This window comes from Bufo bufo, chromosome 6 (assembly GCF_905171765.1).
Source record: "Bufo bufo chromosome 6, aBufBuf1.1, whole genome shotgun sequence".
NCBI classification, from domain to species: domain Eukaryota; kingdom Metazoa; phylum Chordata; class Amphibia; order Anura; family Bufonidae; genus Bufo; species Bufo bufo.
The window spans coordinates 215,765,179-215,787,017 of record NC_053394.1 but is presented as its reverse complement, the minus strand read 5'-3'; the positions used below and the strand labels follow the sequence as shown (position 1 = coordinate 215,787,017).

Below are 21,839 nucleotides of genomic sequence, written 5' to 3'. Positions count from 1 at the left end.
CACTGGTCACAGAGCATGCCTAGAAACTTTCCCCATAGAATTCAATGAGTTTCCTCCTGTCCACTGTGTCTATGGCCCATATGATGGCTGCTGTAAAGCATCTCTCTAAATTCTGAAAAGAGCAGCTCAGGTAAGTTGGCCACCCCCATAATCATGTTTAGAAAACAGAAAAAATAAATCTACAATCAGAAAATAAAAACATTAGACTACTACAAGTCACTAACAGGTTATAACTGACAGAAAACATTTTGAGTGACACATTTACTGGTGAACAGAAATAGAAGACACTAAAATTGCTTACATTCCAGACAGGAACAGGTAGCAGTGAGTATGAAAATATCTGCCAACAGAGTACAGGTTCACAGACTGCCTTTTAAAAGGAGCAGCATTCTTGTAAAAGGCTCACGGGGATGCCATGTAAATTCATGACAAGAATGTAGCGTGTCATTTGGCTTTGCAGGTAACAGCAAACATAATATTGTAAAACTAGCAAAGAAAAAGACACACAAAATGAGCGGTAATGATATCGTTTTTTATATGACCCTAAAATATGTTATATTTTTGTACATAGAATATGATTACATACAAATATCACCCCTTTTGCTCATTTTTCAATGTTATACTATTTAGCACTGCAGGAGGGTTGCAGCCCTCAGAATACCACCTAACAGTGGGATTAGCCTTTGATGACAGTGTACGTTAGGCCACTAGATGAAGACTCTGCTGAGGAAGTTATTATATACACACTGCCCCTGTGTTATGGGCTGTGGATCATATTACTCCCCAGGGGCCCAGGAGAGAGAGGTACACTATTTGCACTGACTGAAAAAGGGCAGCCATGACCTTAAATCCTTCAGTATAAATAAATATGCTAACAGAAAGAATACTGGATCACAAAAGATATCCTTTGCTGTGATGCATTCCTTCTGCCTACATTCCACACTTGGTTATGGAGATATGATGCACTAGGGCTGTGTTGCAGAAATATGAAGTGCTAGCTTTTAGGGTCAAATTGTAATAGTCAAGCATTCGGAATGAAATGATTTCTGAAATTCAATATAAAACATTTCAGAATCATACTGTATGTAGCTAACGTTTACAGAGTACAATTCTCTTAAAGGGGTTCTCCAGGAATTAAAAAAAATGAAAATACTATTTATAATAAATATATTCACAAATACCTTTCATTAGTTATAATGGCTTGTTTTGTCTAGGGAGCAATGATTAGGAGAAATAAAATGGCCGCCGTCCTTTTAGTATACACAAAGCCTGTCCTAGTCACACAGGAGCACAAGTTACTCCATCACAATTAGCCATACTGCAGCCTCATCCTCCTCTCTGCTCTGATTGTCAGGAATCATGATCCTGAATACAGGTGAATCTCTGTGGGAATGGAGAAGATGAGGAGACATGACAGGAGGGTGAGGTGTGGATAATGAGCAGCAACACTTGTTTACGGGCTCCATTACCACAGCAACACATTACCACAGTCTGTCCTGTCTGTCTTCTCATGGATTCCATTCCTACAGAGACTCAGATGAAGATCTTATCATCTGTATTCAGGATTATAATCCCTGACAAGTAGAGCAGAGAGGAGGATGAGGCAGCTCTTTACCTCAGTGTTGTAAAGTAATTTGTCCTGCTATGTGATTAGGACAGGTTTTGTGTGAACTAATAGGACAGCGGCCATTTTGTTTCCCCTGATGATTGCTCCCCAGATAAAATGAGCCATTATAACTAATGAAAGTTATTTGAGACTATATTTATAATAAAGTAATATTTAAAGTAAATAAATTTTCTTAATTTCCAGAAAACCCCTTTAATGTCAAGATGACAAGTCTGAGCTTATCCCCATCGTATTTAACAAGTGAAAATGTGAAACATTCAATGTGCATTTAACTTTTTTGTAAACCACCATGACTCTTATCAAAAAATGATGATTGTTTTAAATGAAATATATTTGAAATATGAGTGTGTGTGTATATTATATATGTATATATATATATATATATATATATATATATATATATATATATATATATACACATACATACATACATACACACACATATATGTATTTATATATGTCGGTCCTTTTTATCAACATGAAACACTGATCAGGATCTGCTAATGACCAGTAATGTACCTTTGACAATACACCCTTTTCACCAGTAGATGTCCCCATTACCTACCAAAGCAAAATTCAAACTGTGCTGCCCAGACAGCCTGCTCTGTGTTCCTTTAAGCCTTTACAAGTCCCTACAAATCCTCCACTGCTGCTTCCTAACAGGGAGCACTAAAGCTGACACTGTCTGTCTGACCTTGTGGTTATTGATTAACTATCTCCCCATTCCCTGCCATCTTTCACACCTCCAGGGCTTGCAAACAGAGAGCTTAGGAACAGCAGTCAAACACACTGACAGCCACTCAGGAAAAAAACTGATCTTATACCAGGAAGAAATGAGGAGACATAAAAAGAAAGGAAAAGTGCAGTTTGCAGAGGATCTACGGGGGGAAACAGAAGAAATTGAAAAAATTAAGGAGGCCGTTATAAAAGCAATAGAATCTATATCAAAGGGGGTGAACAGAGGGGGTGACCCAAAATGGTATACTAGATGTTTGATAAAAAAAATGCTGGAAGGAGAAAACAATAAAACACTGGAGAAGACACAAATAGGAGAAACTATGGACAAATCTAAACTCTACCTATAATGTGAACCCCTCCATACTGAATTTTTCATTAGATTTGAAATATTCTTAGTTCTGGAAGATACCTATTTCATTACTTATCAGAGTAGACCAAGAGCTTCTGTCCAAGGCAGAACATTATACATACGATCACCCTTTTTGGCATGCAAAGAGTTCATTTTGGGTTGCACCTTTCAAAAATCACAGACAAGAGCGACAACAGCTTGTGTGCATCTTCTGCTATTCTCCTTTGGGAGGAATATCAGTGAAGCACAGAAATTGGTTCATCACCATGCACATCTGTAGCTGTGTTTAAAGGGGAGTAGAGGGGCTGTGTGGCCAATACACAAGCGGTGAGCTTGAAGACAATATGACAGCCTGGAGTACAGCTCTTTATCAGTTTAGAAGCAGGCTGGAAAAGTGCTCATACAGCATTAAAAACAAAAAAGAAACCTATGTTAGAAAGGACGTATAGAACAATAGAAAGTGTTAATCTGTTCCGTCATAGGTGTGCATGGTATCAGCAGCAATATGTCTACTGTGCACTTTTATAAGCTCCTTTGTACTTTGCAGGTATTGTTCACAAGCTTAACTTTACCAATACTGATATTATTGCTGACATATTGTGCAAGGTGCTGTGTACTGCCGCAAGTTTCTCTCCTGATCTCATCTTATATAGCCATCCCACCCAATATGCCGTCAGTTTTCCAAGCTCCCCAGTTGCAGACAGATGAACTAGCATAAACACGGACACTGACTCCCAAAGCAAAGGTAACTCAGTGGTTAGCACTAGTGCTTTGAAGCCCTGGGTTCGAATCCGACCAAGGACAACATCTGTATGGAGTTTGTATGAGTTCCCCGTGTTTGCATGGGTTTCCTTCCACACACCAAAGTCATACCAATAGGGAACTTAGATTGTGAGCCCCATTGGAGACAGCACAATGCAAAGTCTGTAAAGCGCTGCGGAATATAGTAGCGCTATATAAGTGCATAAAATAAATAAAAAGAAGTAAACTGATCTATCAGTTTATTAAAAATAGCTCACAGGCAAAATTCTAATCCAACAGAAGTAACAGCGTCAACTAAATGATCCATACCAAAAAGACTGCTGTTCAGGTACAGTCATCCTAACTAATAAGCCAACCACAAAAATTTAAGGCCCCACTTGAAGCGAGAGTTGACCACAATTTTTCCAGTATCTCCTCAAGCCCTTTCAGTAACTTAGGCCAGTTACGGTAACTCTTCCCAAAGAACTACATACCCATATTTTGGATATGTGGGATCTTCCCTAACACGGATGATAAAGTCTACTGAGATGCCATCCTGTTGATCTACAGTTACCTGCTCCCTTGTGTGTGACACATTACACTGCATTGGCAGTAGAGTGCCCACTGAGATGTACTAAAGGGAACCGCCAAGATGCATATCCCCCTCCCATTTCAATTCAGCACTCTAAGTTTCTCCTTCCCTATCAGGAAGAATTCAATTGTATATATTTGTTTGGTCAGACAGGAGCTCAGGCTCCTATAACCAGCAAAACAGAACATGAGGAAGCAATGACCCACGTTTCAGACCATACCGAAGACCTCCAATATAGTTAGAAGAATTGAAAATCATTTCTGTGCACAGACTAGGAGGGGCAGCAGTAAGGGGACATTAGACAGGATTAAACTGGTATGAGTAACAAAGAAGTCATCCAGGAATAATAAAGAAGATGGAAGATATAGAAACTAGTGAGAGAAGACATGGTAAAGAGGAAGAGACAAGACGTGGCTAAAGTATCTGAAGGTGGCATCAGGCCTGATTCCACAAAGCAACTTTAACTGCACCAAGACATGTTCTAATTATACCAATCAGACAATCTTCCTCTAAGAACAGCCCAAGCTGCCCGAGATTTACAATAGCTGTGTATTTTTATACAAGCAGCTTTAGATGAAGAGGCAGTTGCATATTAATTACAGAGTTAATTAATTAGGTACTATCGTGTAATCATGTTGTAATTCATTGGTTTACTCTCAAGTGTATGAAGCAGTACTCAGAGATGAAAGCAAAGTAACGAGTCATATTTCTACCAATTAACACGTGTACTTTGTGAAGAAAGGGAAACACCAGGGGTCTCCTTACACCCAGCAAGATACATGGGTTAAAACTGTATCTGCTACAGAAGAAAGGCGCCTCATCCAGTACTTATGTTACTTCACAAAGTAGTGGACTTCAGCACATTAATCCAGCCCAAAACCTGTAGGAAGCAATGCCAAACCAGGTGCATTTTACATAAGCTATTTCAATGGCCTGCACTTCTTGATCAACAGGGTGGTTTCACATACAGCTTTTTGAGGCAGTTTTCTGAGCCAAAGTTAGAAGTGGATCTGGTAGGGAAAAAAGTGGAAGCTTTTCCTTTATATTCCCTTCCAGTGTCAGACCGAACCAGTAGAGGATCCTCCAGTGGCCCCACCACCTTGGGACTTACTGCAATGCTCAAGAATTTTACCAGAGCAGTGCAGTGATATAAACCCAGCCCACCAGCATGGACTTTGTGTGGAGCCCAGCTATCTGCTTCTGAATGCAACCAGGTCTCTGTGCTGTGTTTGCTGCTTTCACATCCTGCCCCCCTCCCTCTCCTGCACTAATGGAACAGTTCGGCTTCCTGCTACAGAGATTACTTTGTAGTTGGCACTGACAGGAGAGAAAGGGGAGTGTGTACAGTGACACAGGAAGGAGCAGTTAAGGAATAAGATCCTGTATCTGACCACCACTAGCTGCTATACATCACCTGTCCATCTCCAGTCCTCTCCCCCCCCCCCAGCTGCTATCTCCAGTCCTCTGCCCCCCTCAGCTGCTATCTCCAGTCCTCTGCCCCCCTCAGCTGCTATCTCCAGTCCTCTGCCCCCCCCTCAGCTGCTATCTCCAGTCCTCTGCCCCCCCCCAGCTGCTATCTCCAGTCCTCTGCCCCCCCCATCTGCTATCTCCAGTCCTCTGCCCCCCCATCTGCTATCTCCAGTCCTCTGCCCCCCCATCTGCTATCTCCAGTCCTCTGCCCCCCCCCATCTGCTATCTCCAGTCCTCTGCCCCCCCCATCTGCTATCTCCAGTCCTCTGCCCCCCCCCATCTGCTATCTCCAGTCCTCTGCCCCCCCCCAGCTGCTATCTCCAGTCCTCTGCCCCCCCCCAGCTGCTATCTCCAGTCCTCTGCCCCCCCCCCAGCTGCTATCTCCAGTCCTCTGCCCCCCCCCAGCTGCTATCTCCAGTCCTCTGCCCCCCCCCCCAGCTGCTATCTCCAGTCCTCTGCCCCCCCCCCCCAGCTGCTATCTCCAGTCCTCTGCCCCCCCCCCAGCTGCTATCTCCAGTCCTCTGCCCCCCCCCCAGCTGCTATCTCCAGTCCTCTGCCCCCCCCCCCCCCAGCTGCTATCTCCAGTCCTCTGCCCCCCCCCCAGCTGCTATCTCCAGTCCTCTGCCCCCTCCCCCCCCCCCATAGCTGCTATCTCCAATCTTCTGCCTGCTCTGTCAGAGGTTATAAAGCAGCTAGGAGTGGCAGCAGTAAGGAATAGATGTGTATTAAGAGGTTTTGCCATACCCGATGAGTGCATTATGAGGTTTTGTAGCTAAAGTGTGTATTATGATGTTCTGCAACAGCTGAGGTGTGTAGTAAAAGCTTAAAAGAGTGAAACATTTTTATACATATTCTACACCTCTAATGGAAGACTGACAAACTCCACTGTATAAACATATGGTAGGATACGGTCACGGCCTTTAGTGTGTGCCGTGACACGGGTGGCGTGCATGCTGTTGCCAGCGGTAACGTGTTGTGGTTGCAGCATGTATGTGCCTCCTTCTTTCTCCTGGGGCCTTTCCAGTCTGGTGCCGGTAACGTTAATTATCGAGCTGGTAGGGATTTAGGTGTGTCCTGGGTGTGGCCACTGGGTTCATATTGCCTGTGGCTTCCAGGCTGGAGTGTGTTGTCCTCCAGACTTGGTGTGTGCTGGAGTTGTTCCTGTCCTGGATATGTCAGGGGCCACCTAGTTGGACATTGTTGCCACCATGATGTATTCCATTTGTTCCCTCTGTTCTGTACCCTTCCTTACATGTTTGGTATGTTTGGTGTGGGTTTATGTTTTGGGTGTGTTGTTATGTCTAGTTTGGTGTTCCATGTCTGGTATGTTTGGTGTTGTTATCCAGCTTGGGTGCTAGATATTTCCCCTGTCTGTTGTGTCCTCTGGAAGGGGGTCCCTGGGTTCCCCGATTAGCAGCTCTGCCTGGGGCCGCCTTGCATCCTGTCCGCATGGGGCTCCAGGCATTTTCTGGTTCGCTGGACTCGGTGTTTGTTGTCTTTGTGCGGTGTCCTGGTAGGTGATCGGGTTCCAGTAGTTGTTGACTCGGCAGGTGAGTGCTTGTTGTTCTGGGCTCTTACCTGCCTATCCAGTTGCTGTTTTCTGCCTTTCCTTTCCTTGCATCTAGGCCTGCTGGAGACTCTGGTTCATCCGTGTTGTGGATGAACTGGTCTCTCCTTTTCCTGACCTTTATCCCATGGATCATCAGGGCCAGTTAGGGTCCGAGGTTCTGGTGCATGAGCCCTCCTACCATTTGGGTTCCCTCATGCGGTTAGGAGGTCAGGGCTAGGATGAGAGTTGCAGTAGGAGGTGATCAGCTCCCTTTTCCAGCATCCAGGCCTAGTTGCTACCCTATCTTCCTCCTCATTGTATGGTGGGGGGTTTCCCTCATTCCCCAATCGTGACAGATACGTTGCCAGTAGACTAACATTTAAAAATGTATACTATTGAGTATAACCTTTTTCATTTAAATTTTTTTGTATGGAATAGCATAGTCTACTACCTCCGATACCTCTAATGCATACCACAGCAAAATCATATACAGATGTATGTAGACTAAAAAAAATACCTCTTGCACTTTTTTGTACTATTGAATGCACACTGGATAACTTTATTATGCTTGCAGTATATTACTATTTATTTTTGGACTACAGTCTTATTTTCTGCAGGTTACTTCTTTTTCTGCGCTGCTCATATTTTAAAATCGCACATTTCATGTATATGAGTATATATATTTTGCTTATCTCATTCTACCTCATTTAGCATTTCTGCAGGATTTACAGACTTATTAAATCTATAAGCAGCGTAGCAAGTGCTACACGGAGTTCAGACATTCATTTTTCATAATGGAACACTTGATATTTTAATTTAGATTGAGGGCAACCTCAAAGAATCAGTTCCTCTGGTGGACCCCAAATACAACACTGTTCCCTTTCAACCCACTTCAGACTTTGGCACCAAAAATTGACATAAAAAGCAGTCTGTGACACCACCGTTAAAAAAGTTTTAAGAAGTCACAGGCAGGAGGGCTGACAACAGCAAATGCAGAATTCATCACAAACACAAAAGGTTTACAATACATAATACATTTACAATGGAGTTGATGGATCTTTCCACTGTTGAAAAAGTGAGTACATCTGCTCTTTTCCTTTAGCATTCAGTAAAGGGCTCAGCACCAGGACCTTCACCGACCAAAACGTCTGACATTACAAACGTTTGTTAAAATTATAATCACCCTGTAATTTCCTTTAGTAGCAACAAAGCTTCTATTAGGGTCACACATAGGTATTTGCTGTCATTTTTCTGCATTTTTTGTAGCAATTTTTTTGTAGTCTTGGTTTTTTAATACTTGACGACCTATTTATCGTCATCCCACAACAAAACACACTGCCTTAGGCCTCTTTCACATGAGCAAGTTTTCCATCAGGTTGTGATGCGTGATCAAACGCATAGTATCCGGACTGAATCCTGACCCATTCATTTCAATGATTCTGGGCACATGAGTATTGTTTGTCAAGCATCACTTCCGCGTTCAGGAAAAATCACAGCATATTCTATATTCTATATTTTCCATGCAGCTCTGTTTCCATAAATATGAATGGGGCTTCAGTGAAAAACGGATTGCAATGCATTTTTCACTGATTGCTGCTAGGAAATGTAGATTGTTATTCTGCAGGTTTTTTTCCCAAGCATGTGAAAAACGCATCAAAAACTGATTGCACCCGCACAGAAAAAAAATGAAACACTGAATAGAAACACTGATCGCAAGACAAAACTGACTGAACTTGCGCGCAAAACCATCAGTTTTTTCCTGAACAGACCCTCCCTTATAGAATCTGTAACGCTCATGTGAAAGAGGCCTTAGAGGGGTTTTACAAGAATTTTATACTGATGACCTATCCTCTAACAGTAGTGCCACTGCCTTCTCTCAGCTCACAAAGCACAGTGCCGTACATTGTATAGCAGCTGTGCTTGGTATCGAAGCTCAGCCTCATTCACTTCAATGGGGCTGAGCTGCGCCTACGCCATGTGACATCACATGTCCTATGGCAGTGATGGATAACCACCGGCACTCCAGCTGTGGTGAGACTACAACTTCCAGCATGCTCCATTCATTTCTGTGGAGTTCTGAGGACAGCCAGGGGGCATCTTGGGAGTTGTAGTTTTACCACAGCTGGAGTGCCAGAGGTTAGCCATCTCAGTCCTAATCAGAGAAGGCTGCAGCGCTAATGTGAACATTGGTGCCTTCTCAAACAGCTGATGAAAAGGGGTCCAGGGTGTCGGACCCCCACTGATCAGACACTGATTACTTATACAGAGGAGAGGTGGAACTGCAGTTAAAGTGGTTGTCTCAATTCAGCAAATGGCATTTATCATGTAGAGGAAGGTAAAACAAGGCACTTACTAATGTATTGTGATTGTCCATATTGCTTACTTTGCTGGCTTGATTCATTTTTCCATTGAATTATACACTGCTTGTATCCAGGAGTTAAGGCCACCATTTTGAAGCAGATATAGGAAGCCAGGAGCTGCTGCACATGCGTGCCTATGCACGCTCCTGCAGTCCCGGCCACTAGAGAGGCCAGCGCTTTTTCTTCAGTAAGCAAGTGCGGTCACCACTGATGGATTGTGGGTGGTCGTAAGCCCTGGATACGAGAACTGTATAATGTAATGGAAAAATGAATCAAGCCAGCAAAGGAAGTAATATGGATAATCACAATACATTAGTAAGTGCCTAGTATTAACTTTCTCTACATAATAAATGCTATTTACTTTAACTGACAAGGTCAGAAAGAAGCTACATCATTGGATCATTGGTAAATCCACACTGGTGAGGTAGGTGGGCTGAAGCATGAGCGACCCGTTTCTGCATGTAAAATAGTGACAATTTCATAAAATAGCCTGCAGCGCGTTTCAGTGACTTTGCCGGAATAGCTATGTTGCTCCAGATGTGAAGCCTCTACTGCTGGTAGAATGTGCTGCTAATTACATATTCTCCCTGGTAGCACCCTGTATTCGCACACAGACAACGTGAGACCAGGGAGCAGAATTAATTACAATCTGACATATTCCATCTCCAGCTAGTGCCTCCCAAGATAATGTTTTTTTTTTCTGTCCTGAGTTCCTATAATTAGCTGTTGGCTTGATCATCTTCCCTTCTACTGGTGCAAGGGCACCTTCATTGCAACTCCCCAAATGTCACATTGATATATGGTTATATGGCACATAACGCTTACAAACCACCCTTGCCACAGCAACCCTGTTCTTGTGATATGAAGCAGACTTATTCTGTGCATGGAATTTTGTGTCTTAAACAAAAAGAGTAAAGATTAAAACCAATAGGAGGACAACATCTACAGATATTAACTCTGCTAAATGAGCAATGATAAAAACCTTGGAAGCTGCATACACAATCCTGCAGGCTGCAGAGCTGACATTTCTCAGCATTCCCAGAATTTATAGTGGTGTCCTAGGAAGTGTAGAAAAACAACAGAATCCAGTAGGATCATTTTTACAATGCTATAGTGTATGGAGTGGACAGGGTGAAGGTATTAGTAAATGAGCAGGTAAGCACATATATAACTTTTATTTTTAAGTTACTGGCAGGTTGCCATGCACATAACAGATTAATATCGCTCACCTATGCTGCCAGGTGCCACTATTAGAAGATGGGAGCTGTAAACCTGTATGTTGTGAGCTCCCTCTATTGGTGGGTGCAGGCAACAAAAACTTCCTCATGTAACTCACCTGTGTCACTGTTTTTTATGTACGAGTATTCACAGTGTGGTGGAACCTCTTTAGGATGGCTAGAGTACTATGCAGCATTTTGACTCGTGTTAAGCTAAACTGATGACCCGAGATGTGAGTCCTGTTATAGCTGGTTGTCATACCACATTATTTGGACTAAATTAAAGAAATAAAGAGCAGTTAATAAAAATGGATTTTTCCTGCATTGATCAGATATAGCTAAAAACCTGAGGATCACGGTCAGGCTAATAACATATGAGCTGAGTGAGTGTGTATATATATATATATATATATATATATATATATAAAATGTATCAAAACATCAACTGGTTCTTTCATTTTTCGGTTGATTTGTCTTGCGTTTGGTTTCTAAAATTCAGTTTATGTGAAATGACAAAACAGATAGGAGATGGGAAGTTGGTTGCAGCCTGGCAGAAGAGCGAATATATCCTTTAAAGTGAGATAATGGAACACAAGCCCTGGTTCATTCATTGTTTTGACCCCTTCAGAGTGAGCACCATCCACGTTGGACAGATCTGCAACGCATTGCTGAGCACTAACGGGATTAAAATCACAGATGCTGAGCGAGCTGGAATATTGCCAATCTCATTTTATGAAGAAGTGGACATTGCAGAAATTATTCTCCTATTGTATTACCCTCTCTGCCACTAAAATATAGATAGCTAATACCAGTGTACACAAATGTACACAACCAGGAAATAAAGGCGGGGGAAAAAAATAAAATAAAAATTGAGGAATATTTTTGTGCAAGATTATTTTCTGCAGCTGACATACTCATCTACATTTTTCTCACTAACAAGATTTTCCGATCTTAAACCTGGCTTGAATGAATAGCAATTGTTCCCTTCTGGTTAGGAAGGTGCTGCATTTGCTCATACCCCATTCACTGGCCTAGAATCAGCCAGGCCTCAGATGGCTGTTTCCATGGCAACTTGGTTCATTCAATACAGGCACATAATGAAGACAATGTGTTTTCCATTTAGATGAGTTTTAGAAGGAAGAAAACAAAAAAAGAAAAAAGATGGAGAGACAGTCCTAAGCAGGCACGTGAGATTGGCAGAAAGACTAGATACATACATATATCTGTGTGTATATATATATATATATATATATATATATATATATACACACACACACACACACACACACACATATATACACACACACACTTTTTTTTTTTGTATTATTTTTTTTTATATCTATATATCAGTGTGTGTATTCAGTATGTGTTTGTATATTTCTTTTGAGATTCTTCCTTGCTATTGGGAGTGAGAACTTCTGAAGGCATCTCCTTTCTTGCCCACCTCTTAAATGTTCTTTTCTGGGCATTCAAAATTTCACTCTACAAGGAGATTATGGATTTAGTGACCCCCTGGGTTTATAAACTACTACCTACACACCCACAGTGTAAACACGTTAATATATCAGTGATCATATTACATGTATATTTTGTTTTATGCAACAACAAAAAATATATTAGTATTTTTGTATTTCCCCTGATCAACTGCAATATATCCCAAATGGAAACAATTGGGGGTTTTTATCACCAAAAAGCTATAGAATTAGTTTAGGATAGTTTAGGAAAAAGAGTGTGTCTATAATTTAGCAGCTGTGGCACAATGCGACAGTATTATTACAACAAAATATTGCATACATTTTGTGTAATAATCAAGCAAAATTTATATTTAATTCTATCGAAAAGTGAATCTAGAAACAAAAATTATCACACCCTTGAATTAAGGCATCAAAGGGCAGAAGAACAATTTTTTAAATGCAGAGTATCCTGCAAATATTCATTCATCATCAGTAAAAGAGGATGGAGTTTTTAAGCTAAATCCAGGCATGGATCATAAGGAGAAAAGTATAAAAGACGGATACTGCCTCACCTCCTGGTTTTGGCTCTAAAAACTGCATCAGGAAACCTGCAAGTGTAAACCCAACCTCACAGTGAACAGTGCTACACCTCAAAGGTTAGGTAGTACCTTTAGTAAATTATGTGGCAACTAACAATTTTTGGTCAACAATCTCACTGTCTCACAATTGAGTTTTCATGTGGCCCATTTGACTGAAAGCTACAGTGTTCAATGAGCACTTGATAGGAAAAAGCCTCTGAGACTTGCAGATACATTTATCAAACAAGCCACAGTATCAGTTTTTGAAGCATCATTGGTTTAATTGTCAAGAAGGAGCTCCGGGGAGCACATGAAGAAGACTTTGCTTACACCTTTCTGCTGTGTGGAGGAGAAAGAAACACCTCCTATAACTCCCTGACAGTTAATGAGATCAATAATGAACATGCAGGATCACGAGAACAGAGCAAGTGGGGCACAGTATATAAAACATGCACTCTAATTATGTTTACACCAAACCTAAATCGTGTTGGAGAAGGCTGGTATTTTCAGCATCTAACCCTTCACTTGTAGACTATCATAACTGCAAAGTAAAAGGGTTACTGCAATGCATGATGGCAATAAAGTCAATATACAAAAGTGGAACTAATAATACTTATCAAGTACTATATTTTATAAGAAAATACTAAAATACTTCTGCTCAAGGTCCTGGGGAGACCCCATCTATGAGGTACATTCCATATGATGCTCACTCTATATGACAGAAAGTGATATTAAAGATATAGAAAATAATCTCTACCCACTCTGCAGCGGAGTTCAGGGGCAATCAACAATTACAAAATGGTGTCTGCAGAGAGGTGGGTTGGTGAAAAATGCTATGTACGAGTCATACAATGGCCAACTATAGTGACACTCCTAATGTATACATGACAGTTAAAGGGGTTCTGCCCTTTCATTTAACTGATGATCTATCCTCCCTGATAGATCATCAGCTTCTGATCGGCGGGGGTCCAACACTCGGGACCCCCGCCGATCAACCGTTTAAGAAGGCAGCGGCGCTCCAGCCTTCTCACTGTTTACCGCCGGCCCACTGACGTCACGACTAGTATCAACTAGCGTGGGCGGGGCTAAGCTCCATTCAAGTGAACAGAGCTTAGCCCCGCCCACGCTAGTTGATACTAGTCGTGACGTCAGTAGGCCGGCGGTAAACAGTGAGAAGGCCGCGCCGCTGCCTTCTAAAACAGCTGATCGGCGGGGGTCCCCGACCCCTGCCGATCAGAAGCTGATGATGATCTGATATCCAGAGGATAGATCAGTTAAATGAAAGTGCAGAACCCCTTTAATTCTGTAAAGTCATGTGAAATGACAGAAATGCTTTAAGTATGAGGGATCATAAAAACTTCAAATATTAAAAAAGCTACAAGACTACCCAAATACAACCTTGTCTAGGTGAACAAGACACCCGTACTGGCGCCACGAACATCTTTTAGCAATTGTTATCACACTAAGGTTAGAGAGGCAGCTTGCCATTTCCTGTGAATGTCAAGTCCAATCACATTCTTAATTGTATAATTCTTGTCTAGGTCTTTAAACCATGATAGATCATTCCCTCCAACATCTCTATCATGCTATTCATCATCTGTCAACAGAAAAATGCTTACTACAGCACCCATAACACTCCCAAAGACTTCTGGATTTGAGCTGCAAGCTCAAAAGATTACATTCGAACACATACGTGTATGTGGTTAGAGCATCGATGCACAAATATTTTAGAATTTAAAAGGGGTTATTCCATAATTTATGTAAAAAATGAAAATTAGATCATATAGTACATGACAATCTCTTTATAACAAAGCTAGAATCAGCCTTGTATCTCACATGGATCCAGAGATCTCTCCATTCATTACTCTGCTAGATTTATATCAGCTCTCCCTATCATAGCTCAGGAGGCAGTTGAAGGACGAAACTGGGCATGTGCGACCTTCTCAATGAGCAGGTCAAAGAAATAAGAAAAAACCAACAGCAGGTGGCCCTATACAGATACATTTTATTGAATAACTCAGTGGCTATACTACATTTGTAATTACATGCAATTACAAAAGTATTCAGATACAGGTGATGGTTTGAAAATTGCTGAATATTTTTCGTGGGACAACCCCTTTAACATTAGAGAAAGTCATGTTATAGTTCTATGGGTTGAAAACAAGACAAAAGTCCATCAATTTTAACTTTTTTCAGATCTGTTAAAAAAAAAAAAAAAAAAAAAAATAATATATATATATATATATATATATATATATATATATATATATATATACACACACCTAAAGAATTATTAGGAACACCATACTAATACGGTGTTGGACCCCCTTTTGCCTTCAGAACTGCCTTAATTCTACGTGGCATTGATTCAACAAGGTGCTGATAGCATTCTTTAGAAATGTTGGCCCATATTGATAGGATAGCATCTTGCAGTTGATGGAGATTTGAGGGATGCACATCCAGGGCACGAAGCTCCCGTTCCACCACATCCCAAAGATGCTCTATTGGGTTGAGATCTGGTGACTGTGGGGGCCATTTTAGTACAGTGAACTCATTGTCATGTTCAAGAAACCAATTTGAAATGATTCGAGCTTTGTGACATGGTGCATTATCCTGCTGGAAGTAGCCATCAGAGGATGGATACATGTTCTCATTCTGTTTACACCAAATTCGAACTCTACCATTTGAATGTCTCAACAGAAATCGAGACTCATCAGACCAGGCCACATTTTTCCAGTCTTCAACAGTCCAATTTTGGTGAGCTGGTACAAATTTGAGCCTCTTTTTCCTATTTGTAGTGGAGATGAGTGGTACCCAGTGGGGTCTTCTGCTGTTGCAGCCCATCCGCCTCAAGGTTGTGCGTGTTGTGGCTTCACAAATGCTTTGCTGCATACCTCGGTTGTAACGAGTGGTTATTTCAGTCAACGTGGCTCTTCTATCAGCTTGAATCAGTCGGCCCATTCTCCTCTGACCTCTAGCATCCACAAGGCATTTTTGCCCACAGGACTGCCGCATACTGGATGTTTTTCCCTTTTCACACCATTCTTTGTAAACCCTAGAAATGGTTGTGCGTGAAAATCCCAGTAACTGAGCAGATTGTGAAATACTCAGACCGGCCCGTCTGGCAACAACAACGTTTGGCGTTCAGGAGATTGTCTTGACCAGGACCACCCCCCTAAATGCATTGAAGCAACTGCCATGTGATTGGTTGACTAGATAATTGCATTAATGAGAAATAGAACAGGTGTTCCTGGAATGTAAAGGTAACTGGTTATCACAGGGCTCGACAAATCCCAGGCGCCAGGTCGCCATGGCGACCAGGAATTTAGTCCTGGCGCTTGGGTATGTCAGCCCGTTTTCAAAGGTGCCCGGGCGATGGGTGCGGAGCTGCCGTTCTGTCCGGAGGCAGCACTGTTTGAAACAGCTCAGTCACAGCACACAATAGCAGAGACGCTGGCAGCAGGGAGGGGAGGGACTCGGGAGGAGTGTAATCTGATCCTAGAGTGGAAGCTGCTTCTGCCAGCACCTCCCCTCCCCGCCCACCAACCAATCAGAGCTGAGGCGAGGCAAGCACTAGCAGCTCTGGGTCTGAGTCACTGACACAAGTACAGGAGGGAGTCTAAGTAAAGAATCGAATGAGTCTCAGGTTAAAAGAATCTAAAGATCCGATTAGTTAGAGACTCATTCGATTCTTTGAGTTAAAAGAACAGTCAGACTGTAGAACAGGTTACACTGAGGCTGTTGGCGGATGCTTTTGCAGCAGTGATAAGATTAGGGACAGGAGCAGAGAGATAAGAGAAGTGACAGGACACAGTTTAGATTAAAGTTTGAATTAACCCTTTAGGATCAAATTGGCTTCTCAAGGAGATCTATATGTTAAAGGCATCCCTTCTTCTGTCTGATTCAGTAGCTATAGAACTAAGGCTACTTTCACACTTGCGGCAGGATGGATCTGGCAGGCTGTTCACCCTGTCGGATCCGTCCTTCCGCTGTTTCGCCAGACCGCAGCTCTGTCCCCATTGACTATAATGGGGGCAGAGCTCTGGCGCAGCACGGCAGTGCATAGTAAAAGTACTGCATGTCCAACTTTTTAGTCCGGCGGCCTCTCACCGCGAACTGCCATGCTGCGCCGGAGCTCCACCCCCGTCCCCATTATAGTCAATAGGGTCCGGGGACGGAGCGGCGGTATATGTAACATGGTATACAGCATTATTGGGGGGGGCTCTATGGAGAAGTGGGGGGGGCACTATGGGGGCACCTATTGGGGGCTTTATGAAGCGGCTCCGCCTGGCTCCTAACTTTTTTAGCTGGCTCCTAGATTCCAAGGAAATTTGTCAAGCCCTGGGTTATCAAATGTGTAGTCCAGCTAGAAAATTAACCCTTATAAAGAACAATAACTTTAATTTATTTTATTTTAAATTCATGACATATACTGATTGTCCAATGTAGGTAGATCCACAGAAAAGGCTGGGAAAATTAGTTATGGGTGGGGAAACTATCCCTACTTATAAACCCTAAACTATACCCTCTGCCCAGGGACGGCCCCTAGTGGTGGGGACTCCCTGTCCTCGAGCCTAAGACTACCAGCTCCTATATACCCCCGATTGGTGTCCACTGGTAGATTAATGCCTCAGAGTGAACCCGCTACATGGACAGAAAGACAAAACAGACACAAATGTTGTGTACAATGTATACAACCCTAGTGATGTATAAACACCAAGAGGTACATGGTGCACTAGACTAAGGGCTCTTTCACACCTGCGTTCTTTTCTTCCGGCATAGAGTTCCGTCGTCGGGGCTCTATGCCGGAAGAATCCTGATCAGTTTTATCCTAATGCATTCTGAATGGAGTGAAATCCGTTCAGGATGCATCAGGATGTCTTCAGTTCCGGAACGGAACGTTTTTTGGCCGGAGAAAATACTGCAGCATGCTGCGCTTTTTGCTCCGGCCAAAAATCCTGAAGACTTGCCGCAAGGCCGGATCTGGAATTAATGCCCATTGAAAGGCATTGATCCGGATCTGGCCTTAAGCTAAACGTCGTTTTGGCGCATTGCCGGATCCGACGTTTAGCTTTTTCTGAATGGTTACCATGGCTGCCGGGACGCTAAAGTTCTGGCAGCCATGGTAAAGTGTAGCGGGGAGCAGCATACTTACCGTCCGTGCGGCTCCCGGGGCGCTCCAGAGTGACGTCAGGGTGCCCCAAGCGCATGGATCACGTGATCGCATGGCACGTCATCCATGCGCATGGGGCGCTCTGACGGGCGCTCCAGAATGACGTCAGAGGGCCCCATGCGCATGGATGACGTGCCATGCGATCACGTGATCCATGTGCATGGGGCGCTCTGACGTCATTCTGGAGCGCCGCGGGAGCCGTGCGGACTGTAAGTATACCGCTCCCCCGCTCCTACTATGGCAACCAGGACTTTAATAGCGTCCTGGCTGCCATAGTAACACTGAAAGCATTTTGAAGACGGATCCGTCTTCAAATGCTTTCAGTACACTTGCGTTTTTCCGGATCCGGCGTGTAATTCCGGCAAGTGGAGTACACGCCGGATCCGGACAACGCAAGTGTGAAAGAGGCCTAACTCTTAAAAGACACCCTATTAGATTAATGTTTGTAATCACAAACAAATGATACAATGAAACCCAACGCGTTTCCCCCACGGTGTGGGATCATCAGGGGGTAAATGGATCTATAAATTTAACTAAATGATAAATCAAAAAATAATAAACTAATAATAAATTAACTGGTTATCAAAACCACAGCTGGTTTCAGAGCCATACCAGTTACAACTGAATTCCTTGCCCTGGAATATAAAGCCAGTTAGCTGGATCTGAACCATTTTGCAGGTTTATTTTACAGTGCAGTGAGGACCAAACATTTCCTGAGTACAGAGAGGGAGGGGAGAACAGAGGATCCACTCCAACCATCTTTATAGCCTGCAGCAAACAGGAAACATGTTGTTTTTCATATTCACGTTCCTACCTTTAACCCCTTCCCAGCAAGCCATCATGTACATGTGGCATTTTATTTTCTTTATTCATGCTAAAGTAATTAGAAGCATTTAAAAGGAGAATTATCTTGTGAAGCATCAGTTTATGCTCTGGCATCAGGGAGGAAACCGAACCACATGAACACCAAATATGATAAATTTCTTAAAGGTTACTAATGTCACATTAGGTTTCACATCAATGGGATGTTGTACTTTCAAGGAAAGACTTGTTAAGTAGACAAGAGGCACAACATGCCTGAAAGTTGGCATTGTCACCTTTTCACAAGTTGAAATGGAAAAAGAAGAGGAGAGTCAGAAATTATAACCTCACTTAAAATTTTGGAGAGGGCGCAAGGCACCTCATCCTCTCTGGAGGACCTGGACGTTACACAGATAATCTATTGAATTTAGTGGGCACCATGTGTTGCTCAAGATCCTCTGTGGTGCTGGAGCAAGTGAATTTAATACTCCATTCCATATTGCCACACAGGTTACAGCTGATCATGAGGGGCGTCTGAACATTGAGATACTCTTGTCAAAAATTGTTTATTTCTGGGAGACTCTTGTACCAAAAAAAAAAACGATTGTCCAACATTGACAACAACTTTCAAGTTGTCCATACATGTTCAATAGCTGTTAACCGAACACTCATTTGACTTTTCCCAACTTCATCTCAGGCAGGGCACTGGCTCTCCTTATAGAGACCAGCTGTGTATGGAGACTTATTGGCAATGCTCCATGGGAAAATAATATACAAAGAGGTATCTCCCAGGGAAAGAGAATCATCATTCTACAGTAGTACAGTAGTCAGCCAGCAAAAACCCTTCTTCATAATAATGATCAAGCACCCCAAAACAGCTGTCTATGGATGGATATTTGACTTGGCTATTCTCCCTGGTCATGTCCCAGAGCTGGTTAAAAAGTCAGACTTTAACTCATAGGAAGCCACCTAGGGTGGCGCTAGCGACATGATTCTCTTTCCCCGGGGGATACCTCTTTGCATATTATTTTCCCATGAAGCATTGTCAATAAGTCTCCATACACCGCTGGTCTCTTTAAGGAGAGTCAGCACCCTTCCTAAGCAGCTTCCAAGGCATTGTACCTAGCTAGCCAGAATCCTACTCCATACTTATGAGGGGCAAACACCCCAAAACAGCTGTCTATGGCTTGATATTTGGCTTAGCTATTTTTCCTTTCATGTACTGAGGCTAGTTAAAGTCAGACCCTGAATCATAGGAAACCACTTCCAGAAGGTGGCAGTAGCGAAATGGTTCCCTTTCCCTGGGAGATACCGCTTTGCATATTATTTTCCCACGGAGCATTGCTGATTAGTCTCCATAGACAGAAATAAACCAATGTTGACAAGAGTATCTCAATGTTCAGACGTGCCCCTCGCGATCAGCTGTAACCTGTGGGGCAATTTGGAATGGAGCATTAAATTCACTTGCTGCAGCACCACAGAGGACCTTGTGCAACACATGGTGCCCACTGAATTCAATAGATTATCTGTGTAACGTCCAGGTCCTCCAGAGAGGATGAGGTGCCTTGCGCCCTCTCCAAAATTTTAAGTGAGGTTATAATTTCTGACTCTCCTCTTCTTTTTCCATTTCAACTTGTGAAAAGGTGACAATGCCAACTTTCAGGCATGTTGTGCCTCTTGTCTACTTAAGAAGTCTTTAGTTTCTATGAGGAGGTAAGTTCTAGACTTGACCGCAGCAAATCAATGGATGTCGTATATCTGGACTTCTCCAAAGCATTTGACACTGTACCGCATAAAAGGTTAGTATATAAAATGAGAATGCTTGGGCTGGGAGAAAATGTCTGTATGTGGGTAAGTGGCTCAGTGATAGAAAACAGAGGGTGGTTAATAACAGTACACACTCAAATTGGGTCACTGTCACTAGTGGGGTACCTCAGGGGTCAGTATTGGCCCTATCCTCTAATATATTTATTAATGATCTTGTAGAAGGCTTGCACAGTAAAATATCAATGTTATTTTGCAGATGACACAAAACTGTGTAAAGTAATTAACACGGAAGAGGACAGTATACTGCTACAGAGGGATCTGGATAGATTGGAGGCTTGGTAAGTGGCAGATGAGGTTTAACACTGACAAATGTAAGGTTATGCACATGGGAAGGAATAATGCAAGTCACCAGTACATACTAAATGGTAAAACACTGGGTAACACTGACATGGAAAAGGAGTCAGTACAAAGATCTTTTCCATCCTCTATTTATTCCCAGGAGTAGGGCTGCAACGATTAATCGACGTTATCGATAATATTCGATAACGGGATTCGTTGTCAATGAATCCCGTTATCGAATAATCGGCCGATTCGTTGCTATGCGGGCAGGAGCAGGCGGTCGGGCGCTATGCCTGCGGGTCCTTGAACTTTAAATCACCGCATCTTTATTACCTTACAATGAAGCTCCAGTAACAGGCAGAGCGGGCGGCGGCGTAACGTCACTTACTCACGTGACGCGCATGCTCCGCCTGCTTCATTCATAAAGTAGGTGGAGCAGGCGCGTCACATGAGTAAGTGACGGTACGCCGCCCGCTCTGCCTGTTACTGGAGCTTCATTGTAAGGTAAAAGAAGATGCAGTGATTTAAAAGTAAAAGTTACTGCCGGTTAAGGAATACTGCTGTGAACGGCGGGGCCAGGGCTGTTATGGGGAGGGGGATCTGTGGATGACACTGCTATGGGGGAGATCTATGGATGACACATATAGCATAAGATGCTATATAGTGTCATCCATAGATTCCCCCCATAGCATAGACATCCACCGATCCCCCTCCCAATAACAGTGCCATCCACAAATCCCCCTCCCCATAACAGTGCCATCCACAGATCCCCCCATAATAGTGCCATCCACAGAACCCCTCCATAACAGTGCCATCCACAGATTCCCAATAACAGTGCCATCCACAAATCCCCATAACAGTGTTTTCCACAGATCCCCCATAACAGTGTCATCCACAGACCCCCCCCATAACAGCGCCATCCACAGATCCCCAATAACAGTGCCATCCACAGATCCCCTCCATAAGTGCCATCCACAGAACCCCTCCATAAGTGCCATCCACAGAACCCCTCCATAAGTGCCATCCACAGAACCCCTCCATAACAGTGCCATCCACAGAACCCATCCATAACAGTGCCATCCAC

At 43.0% G+C, this 21,839-nt stretch overlaps 1 protein-coding gene across 8 annotated transcripts in view; it reads right to left on the bottom strand.

Moving 5' to 3' along the window:
* ZMIZ1 (zinc finger MIZ-type containing 1) overlaps window positions 1-21,839 on the bottom strand; it is a 356,469-nt gene that overhangs the window by 89,179 nt on the left and 245,451 nt on the right. The window contains exon 1 of one of the 8 annotated variants that reach the window (XM_040438863.1): window positions 302-386. The exons of the other annotated variants lie outside the window; for them this stretch is intronic. The gene's annotated coding sequence lies outside the window, so the exon portion shown is untranslated. Of the gene's footprint in view, window positions 1-301; window positions 387-21,839 lie in introns of those variants that run through there. 8 annotated transcript variants of the gene reach the window in all.